General features: G+C 35.4%; 1 pseudogene; it reads right to left on the bottom strand.

Moving 5' to 3' along the window:
• Positions 1-5518: 5518 nt before the first annotated feature.
• On the bottom strand, positions 5519-5901 carry LOC136386428 (nuclear transport factor 2 pseudogene; annotated as a pseudogene).
• Between the last annotated feature and the right edge of the window lie 5803 nt (positions 5902-11704).

Genomic DNA, 11704 nt, shown 5'->3' with positions numbered 1-11704 from the left:
ATTAAAAACCAGTTAGATGTAGAAAAAATATAGCATAAAATAATAAAAAAACCAAGAATCATAGAATACTGTATGAAAGGGTATTGTAAATGAAAAGACTAATGAGAGCATAGAATAAAAGAGACATCAGAAATTTTAGAGTTCTGAATCAAAGAAGAAAAAAAAAGAGATTCTTAAATTCATATCAAATACAGATGCATCTTGACTTATAATGGGGCTGTGTCCCAATGAACCCATCATAAGTTGAAAATATCTTAGGTTGAAAATGCACTTAAACTTACCAAACATTTTAGCATAGCCTAGCCTTTAACATGTTCATAACACTTACATTAGCTTACAGTTGGACAATTATCATGAGTTTCATCTCAGGATTGTTTTCCTTTTCTTTTCATAGAAAACATGAGACTCAGATGGTCGTTTTGTAGACATAATGGGATGTGAAAACACAAAGCACAATATTCAAAATATGCTGACAACACAGCGCACAATGAAGTACTGTGTGTTTGTACTTGTGTTATGTAGTTGACTGGGAACTGCAGCTCACTGCCACTGGCCAGCATCATGGCAATAACTTACCATGTGTGAAGTACTGTGTGTTTGTACTTGTGTTATGTAGTTGACTGGGAACTGCAGCTCACTGCCACTGGCCAGCATCATGGGAATAACTCACCATGTGTGAAGTACTGTGTGTTTGTACTTGTGTTATGTAGTTGACTGGGAACTGCAGCTCACTGCCACTGGCCAGCATCATGGGAATAACTTACCATGTATCACTAGTTCAGGGAAAGATCACAATTTAAAGGATATTTTCAGTTGAAAATGTCACTTTTTTAGCATGGTAAAAAAAATCATAAGTCAAACCACTGTAAGTCGGGATCTGTCTGTGCTTCACAATTTTTTTTTTTTATCTTTTTTTATAAATTGAAGACCAGTCTTCCATCAGCAAAAAGATTGCAAGTTGCTTTATTGTGATACTCATTTTATTGCGGTGATTTGTAACTAAACCCACAATATCTCGGAGGTAGACCTGTATATTTTGATGACAGTAAAACTGTTTTAATACTAGCTCTTGAATGGTAAGTTTAATGTGTACTTACTTGCCCATTCAGTGAATAGTCCTTTTTTACTCCTTGCCCTCACTCCTTTCAAATGCAAATAACAGTTATGCTTGTGAGAGTGAGACAGTGATAGAGTGCAGAGTAGTTAATGTTATTTTTAAAAGACAGAAGTTTGAGGCCCTGGCCGGTTGGCTCAGTGGTAGAATGTCAGCCTGGCGTGCAGGAGTCCCGGGTTCGATTTCTGGCCAGGCACACAGGAGAAGCTCCCATCTGCTTCTCCACCCCTCCCCCTCTTCTTCCTCTCTGTCTCTCTCTTCCCCTCCCGCAGCCAAGGCTCCATGGGAGCAAAGATGGCCCGGGTGCTGAGGATGGCTCTGTGGCCTCTGCCTCAGGCGCTAGGATGGCTCTGTATTCAACAGAGCGACGCCCCAGGGGGGCAGAGTATCGCCCCCTTGTGGGCATGCCAGGTGGATCCTGGTCGGGCTCATGAGGGAGTCTGTCTGACTGCCTCCCCGTTTCCAGCTTTGGAAAAATGCAAAAAAAAAGAAAAAGAAAGAAAAAAGAAAAGACAGAAGTTTGAAATATTGGCTGGATAGCTCAGCTGGTTAGAATGTCATCCCCATAAACCAAAGTTGCAGGTCTGGTCCCTAATTAGGGTACATACAAGACTCAACCAATAAATGCATGAATAAGTAGAACAAAAATCAATTTTTCTCTCTTTTTTTCTTCCTCTGTCTCTAAAATCAATCAATAATTTTTTTAAAAAAAGACATAGAAACTTTGGCTTGAGTTTGAAAAATATAAAGTGATAACTCATAAAGAAAAACCTAATTTTCTTTATGAAGGAAATTTTGGAGTGAGATAAAAGTAGAAAAACAACTGTGCTAATTGATTGGGAATGATAGGGCAAGAATAAATCTAAGGAATATATACTCCTCACAAAAATTAGGGGATATTTCAAAGTTAATATGAAGCTATAAAACATTCCCTATTTTTTGTGAAAAGTATATTTTAGAGCAGAAAACTGGCACCTGACAAAGTTTTTCAAGATTCTGAAGACTGACTTTAATACTTTACTGCAAAAACATGACTTAAACTTACAATTGGTGTTTGCTGATATGTAGTTTTAAGAAACATTTGAAAATAGAAGTAAAATATTTTTAAGGAGCTTAAGCTAACATTTTCTATTAAGTCAAAAATGTTGATATATCACCAACTCATCTAATGATAATGAGTCAACTTCCTAACTGATGATTAGCCATAGTCAGAAATGTTAATATAAGGTCTAATATGAGGAGAGCTGTGACATAAATGTATAATTCCTCTATCTATACAATGACACTAATATATTATATAATTAGAGAACTACATTAATATCACAAATTTTTCAGTATAAATTTATGTATCTGTAAATGTTTTTAGGCAAGATATGTCTACACTTATTTATGGCCTGTGGATTCCATTCTATATAAAAATGAATTATTCTTAAATCTGTATGGTATTCTATAACTTTGCAACCATTTTGTGAAGCTTGTAGGTGACTTATTATTAGTAGTATCATTTTTGTGTGCAGAACATTTAGCAAATGATAGAACCAGAACAAAAACACTGGCTAGTTTTATTCTTGTCATTTACTTATCAAGATTGTAATAACTTCAAGTAAAATATTTAATGCAAACTGCTTATCACAGTGCCTAGGAAATAGAAAACACTAAAAAATGCTGCTACTACTACTGCTGTTGCTGCTGCTGTTCATTAAAACAAGCTCAAATATAGAAAGAACAGAGCAAATAGTACTGTTAACATAGGTAGGTAAGTAGATACTGATGGAGAAAGAGAATAAAAGGAATTGGAAATAATGCTGGAAGCTTCAGCATTCCATTTATTAGGAAGCTTTAGCATTTACAGTCTCATTAGACCACTGAGCCTTCAGGACTAAATCTCCTAGTCCGTTAAGAAAAACTAGTTTTTATACCCCTTCCTGGTAAAACCAATTCAACCCCAGACTATGGAGGAGGTGCTTCTGTGCTTCTACTTTAAGGCATTTGTGGTGAAAACCAAGGTGGTGACCATAGATGTCTGTCAGTCTGGCCTAGGAGAAGGATCTAATTGTTTAGTGCCAACACAAACCTGCAAAATTTTAAAGAAATTTATTGGTTGATTTAAGGAAAAGCTTGTCCTTCCCAACCCAAAAATATAAACAGAGACCAGACAAAGATGCAGCCCCTCTCTCTTCTTCCTATTTGGAAACACTCGCTTCATTCATTCGTGAGTCTTTCCAAACAGCCATGTGGTCCTAAAAGCTGCATAAGCTGTTCAGCTGCCAGCAGCCATGTGGACTCCAATCTTGGACACAGTGCTAACCAGAGCACAGTGAGGAGCACACACAGGATATGATAACCAGATGAGGGCATATTGGCTTGAACCATTGTTCAGAATATCTGAACTTTGTTCTTTATAATAGCTTAATGAAGACAAAATTGGACATTTTTCTTGGTGAGACAGACAGAGATAAGACACTGCAAGCTTATGGGCAAACTAATATTTCAACTCTAAATAAATCTTACTATGAAAGTGTAATCTTCTCCAAATGTGGGTCCTGTAAAATTTATTTTCTATAACTCCATACAAGAACTACATTTCCACTGCCAACAGTAAAATTTTGTGGAATTAAAACTTTTTTGTTAACAAAATCTACTTTGGTCAGTAATAGAAGGCTTTTCCAAAATACATGTAATATATTGTTTATTTTATGAATATGTCAAACATTGTTTGAAATTCTCTTTCAAAAAGAATTTTAGGGAAATGGTCTTTAAAAGCCACCAATCCTCAGTACACTTCTCTGTGACAGAGGCCTTCACAGTGATGAGAATGTAGAGGTATGTGAGCATATGAAAATACCAAGGGAAGACACAGACAGACCAAGAAAGGACTCTGGAGAAATATGAATCTAAAACTAGGGAGTGATTTGGTGTCTATCACACATTCTAACTATGTTGAATACTCTGAATTTAAATAGGTTTCAATTGAAAAATTCACCAATTTGCTCAATAATATTCTGATAAAAAATAAAAGTTTAATGGTTTAAAGAAATAGTTAAAGTAATATAAATGATTTAATGTTAATAAATCTTATGTGAAACAACATGGCTATTAAAAAGTTTAATAAATACTTTCAAATTAAAAGCAAGATTTGGTAGAGTTATTATAAAAAGTAATAATTATATATAAAATTTAGTTTTTAATTTATATTTTAATTTATATTTTTGGTAGCAGTTTGTTATATCAATTTACTGTTAAAATATGTATGTTCTTTTATGATAATGTAACCATTTCAGTGTTGAAATCTAACAAGGATGTTACTAATAATATTAACATACATGTTCATATTCTCAATAATAAAGAGAATAAGATGAACTTCCCAGTGTTGAAAAATATAATTTTAATAGTCATTGTTTTTTACCACAATATCTGACAGTTTCTTGTTTTTATGTTCTATGCTTTCTGTTAATTGGATTTAATATAATATGATTATGCTGGCTGTAGAACAGTCAATATCCTTTTGAGCTCCACTGATGAGAGACAAGGAGTCTGGAGAATGTTCAACACGGAAGAGTAGGCCTTGTCTAAACACTTCAGTTTCAGAAGAGGATTTAATGACAGGCGTACCTGGCATATGCCCTTGGCCCCGATTTCTGAAGTGCTTGGTAAAACTCCAACTTTACACTTTTTTCTAATGACACCAAATTTGGTTTCACATGTGAAATTTTATCATTAATAGTACATAATCTTTTTTATTTATTTAAAAATATAGTTATCATGTATTTTTATTTTCCCTGTCTCTCTCTCTTTTTTTTAAGAGACCCGATATTTTCTTCTGTGCCCGGGGCCTTAAGTGATTTTAATCTGCCTCTGTTCAGTTTGCTGCCACAACAAAGGAACTTTAATTTTGTTCTGGAAAAGTCTGAACTTAATCTGGACGGATCCAATGAATAAGACCATCAAGGTGCCAAGTGTTTGTGGGTCTGAGCTGGTATTTCAAGTCTTTGCTGTAAATTTTTCTTTTAACTGTTAAGAAAATTTTTGTAGTCTTATTGTATCCTGAGACATTGAAACATCTGAACAAATCAATATCTGGGCTGTGAGGCAGCTGCTTTCTTCTTCACATCTTTGTGTTACTAGAGCAATTTGTCAGTAGATTAAAAAAAAAAAAAGACAACCTTTTGCATTACTTAAGTGTTTCCAAGGCATGTGCTAGTACAACACAAACATCTCCTTGTGAGATTTAACTAGTTTAGCCCCAAATATCAAGCACAATACTTAGGTAGCAGCGCACTCTGCATCCACTCCAACTGTGCCCTTGCTCCTATGTGTATGATATTTGGAACATCTGGAGAAGTATGAATAGTATCAAGAAGAAGAGGGAGCAGGAAACAGTATGAGTGTCTGGCTAGAAGGAGGTCAGATAAAATTGTGCAGGGCAAGCCTGAACATGTCATATGTATAAACCCAAGCATCATTGATATTCTTCAATAAGAACACTTGGTGGAACCCAATGATAAGGTCTTCATCGGCCTTAAGCTGGCACCCGACCATGCTGATGATGTGGCTATCTTGCATGCGCTGGTGGTCCTGTGCCGTGATGCTGTGCTGGATTTTCTGGAGTAGAAAGTTAGACAACTTCTCCAGAATGTCAGCAGTCCTCTGGAATTGCTGTTCTTCCCACATAAGGCATGATATGCCAATGGAAATTACATTAGTTGGGTTCTGTCATTATCAAATAACTGGTGGTAATGTTGAGTGAAGCTGGATGCAATCTGCTCCCATAGTGGTTTGTATCTCATTCTGGAGTATCACCAGCACATTGAGACACAAGGGGCTGGCATCATGGCAATAGTGACAGCAGCAACTCAGCACTGTCTGCCTTTGTGTGGCAATTTTGCTCTAAGGCAAGGGTCGGGAAACTTTTTGGCTGAGAGAGCCATGAACGCCACATATTTTAAAATGTAATTCCATGAGAGCCATACAACAACCTGTGTATGTTACATATTATCCAATAAAAGTTTGGTGTTGTCTCGGAGGACAGCTGTGTTTGGCTCCAGCCACCCGCAACCATGAACATAAGCAGTAGGAAATGAATGGATTGTAATACATGAGAATGTTTTATATTTTAACGTTATTATTATTTTTATTAAAGATTTGTCTGTGAGCCAGATGCAGCCATCAAAAGAGCTACATCTGGCTCGCGAGCCATAGGTTCCCAACTCCTGCTCTGAGGTGTCATTGTGGACTTTCTTTATAAATGGGCTTAATACTCTATTAATAGGCAGCCACCTAAACAACTGAAAGAAGTAAAAAGGACTAAGAATTAAGAATGCTGAGACCTCAGAACTCCAAAGTAATACTAGGTTTGAGAACATTTTCATGCTTTCCTTGAGGATATGGAAAACAACTAAATGTTGCTCTTCACTGGGACAATAGAATTTAATTGTCCACAAACCTTTTCTATATAATAGATAGACAGTGTATGAAAATTTGCTGGCAAAGCCATAAAATATAATAAGAGTGTTATTGAGCACATTTCTGTAGTAAATTACCCATCTAACCTTGAATCCTCTATGACTTGGATTAGAGAAGTTTAGTTAAAAGCCCTGAGTGAATGTCTCCTGGATGTAAATACCAAGAAACTGGTGTGAGTGAGTGACCTTTGTGAAGACAGGAAGAAATGCATGTGAACAGGTTTTAGAAACTTAACCTAGAAGTTCTAAATTGCCCCTTCCTTTGTGCTTTCTAATTAGCAAAATAAAAAGAATGCACTGACCCAAATTAGTCCTTTCTCCATGTCAGCAAAACTGCCATCAGTCATTCTTCCCCTTATCACCTGCTCTCTCTCCTTTGTAACCTTGTTACCTCTGTTCTGCTTCTGATCAATAAAAGCTAAGGGATAAGGAAATTCAGGAGGTCTTCTTTGCCTTCCTTGGCAGGCCTCCCCCTCTTCCTCTTGCCATAAATTTGTGTGCTGAATAGGTTTTTTCCAAACAACACTGGTTGTTCCCAGTGGGCTGGAGTACTACACATTTCTAATAATAAGATGCAAATTTACTTTTCCTCATATAAGAATATATTGTGTTAGTTTCAGTATAGTCTTACATATACTCTCTTGCAAGGAAGAAATGCATTCTTCAATATCTGGCCAAGAGTTAAGATGTAACTGTGTCTCCAAATTTGTTTTTCATCAGAATTAACTGAAGAGATTTACAGTACACTAATTTCAAGACCCTTTTCCCACAAAACACCAGAAATTATAATTCAAAGAATCTAAACCAGGCCTGACCTGTGGTGGTGCAGTGGATAAAGCGTCAACCTGGAAACGCTGAGGTTGCTGGTTCAAAACCCTGGGCTTGCCTGGTCAAGGCACATATGGGAGTTGATGCTTCCTGCTCCTCCCCCCTTCTCTCTCTCTCTCTCTCTCTCTCTCTCTCTCCTCTCTATAATGAATAAATAAAATCTTTAAAAAAAAAAGAATCTAAACCAGGGTTTGATCATACACACACACACACACACACACACACACACACACACACACACACACATATATATATATTTAAACTCTATTAATTATTCAGAAACAGAGCTAGTGTTTCCAACCATAGGTGAGTTTCTAACCATGATATTAATACTTTCTTGGGCTTTCAGTGAGGTACTAAAAGATTCAACCATTTTTGTTCTGTGTCTTAATTATCTGCTTAAGCATGAGTCTAGTATATATGGTTGCTAAGAACAGAATTTTTGATAAGAGAAAAAAAGACTTTAAAACTCTTTCTAACACTAGTTTTCCACAACTTATTTTCATTCCTACCCTAAAAATAATGTGGTAAAACTAACTTTGATTTTTTGATCTCCCAGGCAACCTAGTAAGCCAAAGTTAGGATCCGGGTGAAAAGCTGGGTGAAAGAGTGAGATATCCTAAACTATAAAATAAAAATCTATGCAAATTTACTTTTTTATAAAAAGAAACAAAAAACACACTGGAACAACTTGTAAAAACAATGTTTTCAGAACTCTAAAAATTAACCAAAATCTTTTTTTTTTTTTGAGACAGGAGGAGAAGAGAGATGAGAATCATCAATTCATATTTGAGTCACTTTAGTTGTTTATTGATTGCTTTTCATATGTGCTTTGACTTTGAAACTCAAGTCGAGCCAATGACCCCTTGCTCAAGCCAAGGACCTTTGGGTTCAAGCCAGTGACCTCTTGGTTTCTAGCCAGTGTGGGCTCCAGCCAGAGACCTTGGGATCATATTGATACTCCTGTGCTTAAACTGGTGACCCCACACTCTAGTCAGTTACCTTGGAGTTCCCAATCAGGACCCTCACCTTCTCTGGCTAGAGTTCAATCCACTACGCCACCACCAGCCAAGTAAAATTAATCAAAGTCTTACATAAAAATCTGAAGACAGTTCATCCAGTAAATTGTGCTGAACTTTAGTAAGAATAGTAGGGCTTAGCCCTGGCTGGTTGGTTCAGTGGATAGAGTGTTGGCCTAGTGTGTGGATGTCCCAGTTTCAATTCCTGGTCAGGGCATACATGAGAAGCAATCATCTGCTTCTCTTCCCACCCACTCCCCTTTCTCTGTCTTTTTTCCTCTGGAAGCCAGCATCTCGATTGGTTCAAGTGTTGGCCCTGGGTACTGAGGGTGGCTTGGTTGACTTGAGCATTGACCTTAGATAGGGTTGTTGGATGGTTCTTGGTTGGGGAGCGTGTGGGAATCTATATCTCTCCTCTACTCTCACTTAAAAAAAATTAGTAGGGCCTGCAACATTTATTTTTGGACTACTACAATTACCTTATTCCCAGCTCTGTGGTAGCATTGAAAATAAGAAACTTTAAAACCACATTAACTGTAAAAATCGTCAACCCATCTTTGACTCTCATTAAAAAAATGTTCCATCTATAGCTTGTCAACACTATTTGACCTATGTTGCAGCTCTTGGGAGAAGCCTAATTTGTAAGGCTTGTTATTTGACTTGACTCAGAGCTCACTTAGTGGCAAAGCCTTATTTTTAGCATATTTGTCAAAAACATTCAACATCAATTATCTAATATGGCTGTTGTTTGAGTCTTTAGTAAGAGTTGAGACAAACAAGATCGTGGCCAAAATGTTAAAAAGAAAAGATGGAAAATGAAATGTACATAAGAACTTTTGAGAAGCTCTAGAAAGGCCATGCACATGGGTAGGACTGTACCCAAGCCCCAGAAATACATAGGAAATCATTTGTGATAACTGAGACTTGCTGCAAGAATCAAGTGAAGGTTAAAACAGAGTTGTAAGCTTCCAGAGTGTTGAAAGCATGTGAACAAACACACGTAGCACTCTTTTGCACAGGATGGAAATCATGTTAGTTCTAGGAATTTGAGGATATCTCTGCCTAAAAATTATCTATATATTTGAAAATAAAGCAACTTAAATTCTTGCTAAGTGGCATATTCTAGACATTCCTGCTGTCATAGACTGAAATTTGTCATTCTGGAATGTATATGTTGAAGCCCTTACCTTAGATATGAGTGTATTTACATATAAGGTCTTGAAAGAGGCCAAATTAATTTAAGTCATAATGGTTAAGCCCTAATCTAATAGGACTGGTGTCCTTATAAGAAGAAGAGATAACAGATCTTTCTCACTCTTTCTCTTCCTCACTCTCCATGCTCTAGGAGTAAAGGTCATGTGACAATATATCCAAAAGGCAACCATCTGTAAGTTTGGAAGAGAAGTGTCACCAGATACCAATCCTGCTGACACATTGATCTTAGACTATTAGCCTCCAGAACTTGGAGACAATATATTTATAAATATATATTAAGTAGATGATAAATATTTAATTATATATATAATAAAGATATATAAACTTATTTCCAATTGAAGTTGACATATAGTACTATATTATATAATTTCAAGTGTAAAACAGTGATTAGATATTTATACAACTTACAAAATGCTCAATGCAATAAGTCTAGTACCCATTTAATACCATACATAGTTGTTACAATATTATTGGTGACATTTCCTATACTGTACTTTATATTTTGCAATCATTTTTATAACTGGCAACTTGTACTTCTTAAACTCTTTCAACTTTCTTTATACATTCTCCCAGTTCCCTTTCAATTGGGGACTATCAAATTGTTCTCTGTATCTATGAGTTTATTTCTATTTTGTTTACTTATTTTTTTTTGTCCTTTAGTACACATATGCTAAATTATGTAATATTTGTCTTTGTTTCACTTATTTCACTTAGAATAGCATCCTTTAGATCCATCTTTATTGTTGCAAATGGCAAGATATAACCTCTGATATTTTGATATGGCAGCTCAAACTGACTAATACATCTATTAAAACCAAAAATTCTTATTAAAAACAGGGATAAAATTTGATGGCCCTTGCATTTGACAATAAAATAATAAATATGATACTGCATTAGTTTTATAAGACTACAATAACAGTATCACAGGCTTGGTGACAACAGAAATTGCTTTTCATACAATTCTGAATACTACAAGTGATCAAGGTGTTAGCAATGTTAATTTTTTTTCTGAGGATTTCTAGCTTGTTGATAACTGTCTTCTCCTTTGTGTCTTCACATAGTCTTCTCTATCTCTGAACCTTAATCTGCTTTTCTTATAAGGACACTATCCTAATTACATTATATTAATGAAATTACCTTTTTAAAGACACTATCTCCAAATACAGTTATATTCTTAGGTACTAGGATTAGAACTTCAACATATAAACTTAAAAAAAAGAATTTAACCTGTAACAGAAACCAAAAGTGAACAACAAAAGAAAAAAAAAACATTATTCAAAAAGAGAGAAAACGAACTAAACAACAAAAAATATTTGCAAATCATATATCTGAAAATATTTTAATATCCAAAATATATAAAATATACTTACAATAAACAAGAAAAAGATGGAAACCCAATTAAAAATGGGTAATGTATTTGAATAAACAGCTTTTACATTTTTAACTTTAATTTTTTAAAATTTTATTTAGAAAATTAAGTTTAATGGAGTGACATTGATCAATAAGAGTACATAAGTTTCAGGTAAACATTTCTATAGTATTTGAACTGTTAATTATGATGTGTACCCATCAATGAAAGTCAATTCTTTTCTATCACTGTATATTTGTCCTTTACTCTCCTCCCATCCAGCCCCCTCCCAACCTGACCTCCTACCCCTGGTAACAATTTCACTTTTATCTGTGTGCATAAAAATCACCTATGTGTGAAATCATATAGTTCTTAGCATTTTCTAATTTACTTATTTCACTCAGTATAATGTTCTCAAGGTCCATTCGTGTTGTCATAAATAGCAATACGTCATCACATCTTATGGCTGAGTAGTATTCCATTGTATAGATGTACTACATCTTCTTTATCCAATTCTCTATTGAGAGACACTTTGGTAGTTTCCATATCTTGGCCACTGTAAATAATGTGGTGATAAACATGGGGTTCATGTGTCTTTGTGTATCAATGTTTTTAAATTTTTAGGATAGACACCCAGTAGAGGGATTGCTGGGTCATATGATAGTTCTATTATTAATTTTATGAGGAACCACCATACATTTTTTCCAGAATTGCTGTA

Source organism: Saccopteryx leptura, chromosome X, assembly GCF_036850995.1.
Source record: "Saccopteryx leptura isolate mSacLep1 chromosome X, mSacLep1_pri_phased_curated, whole genome shotgun sequence".
In the NCBI taxonomy this organism is placed as follows: Eukaryota; Metazoa; Chordata; class Mammalia; order Chiroptera; family Emballonuridae; genus Saccopteryx; species Saccopteryx leptura.
Note: the sequence above shows the minus strand (reverse complement) of the source record. Positions and strands in the feature narration are given on the sequence as shown.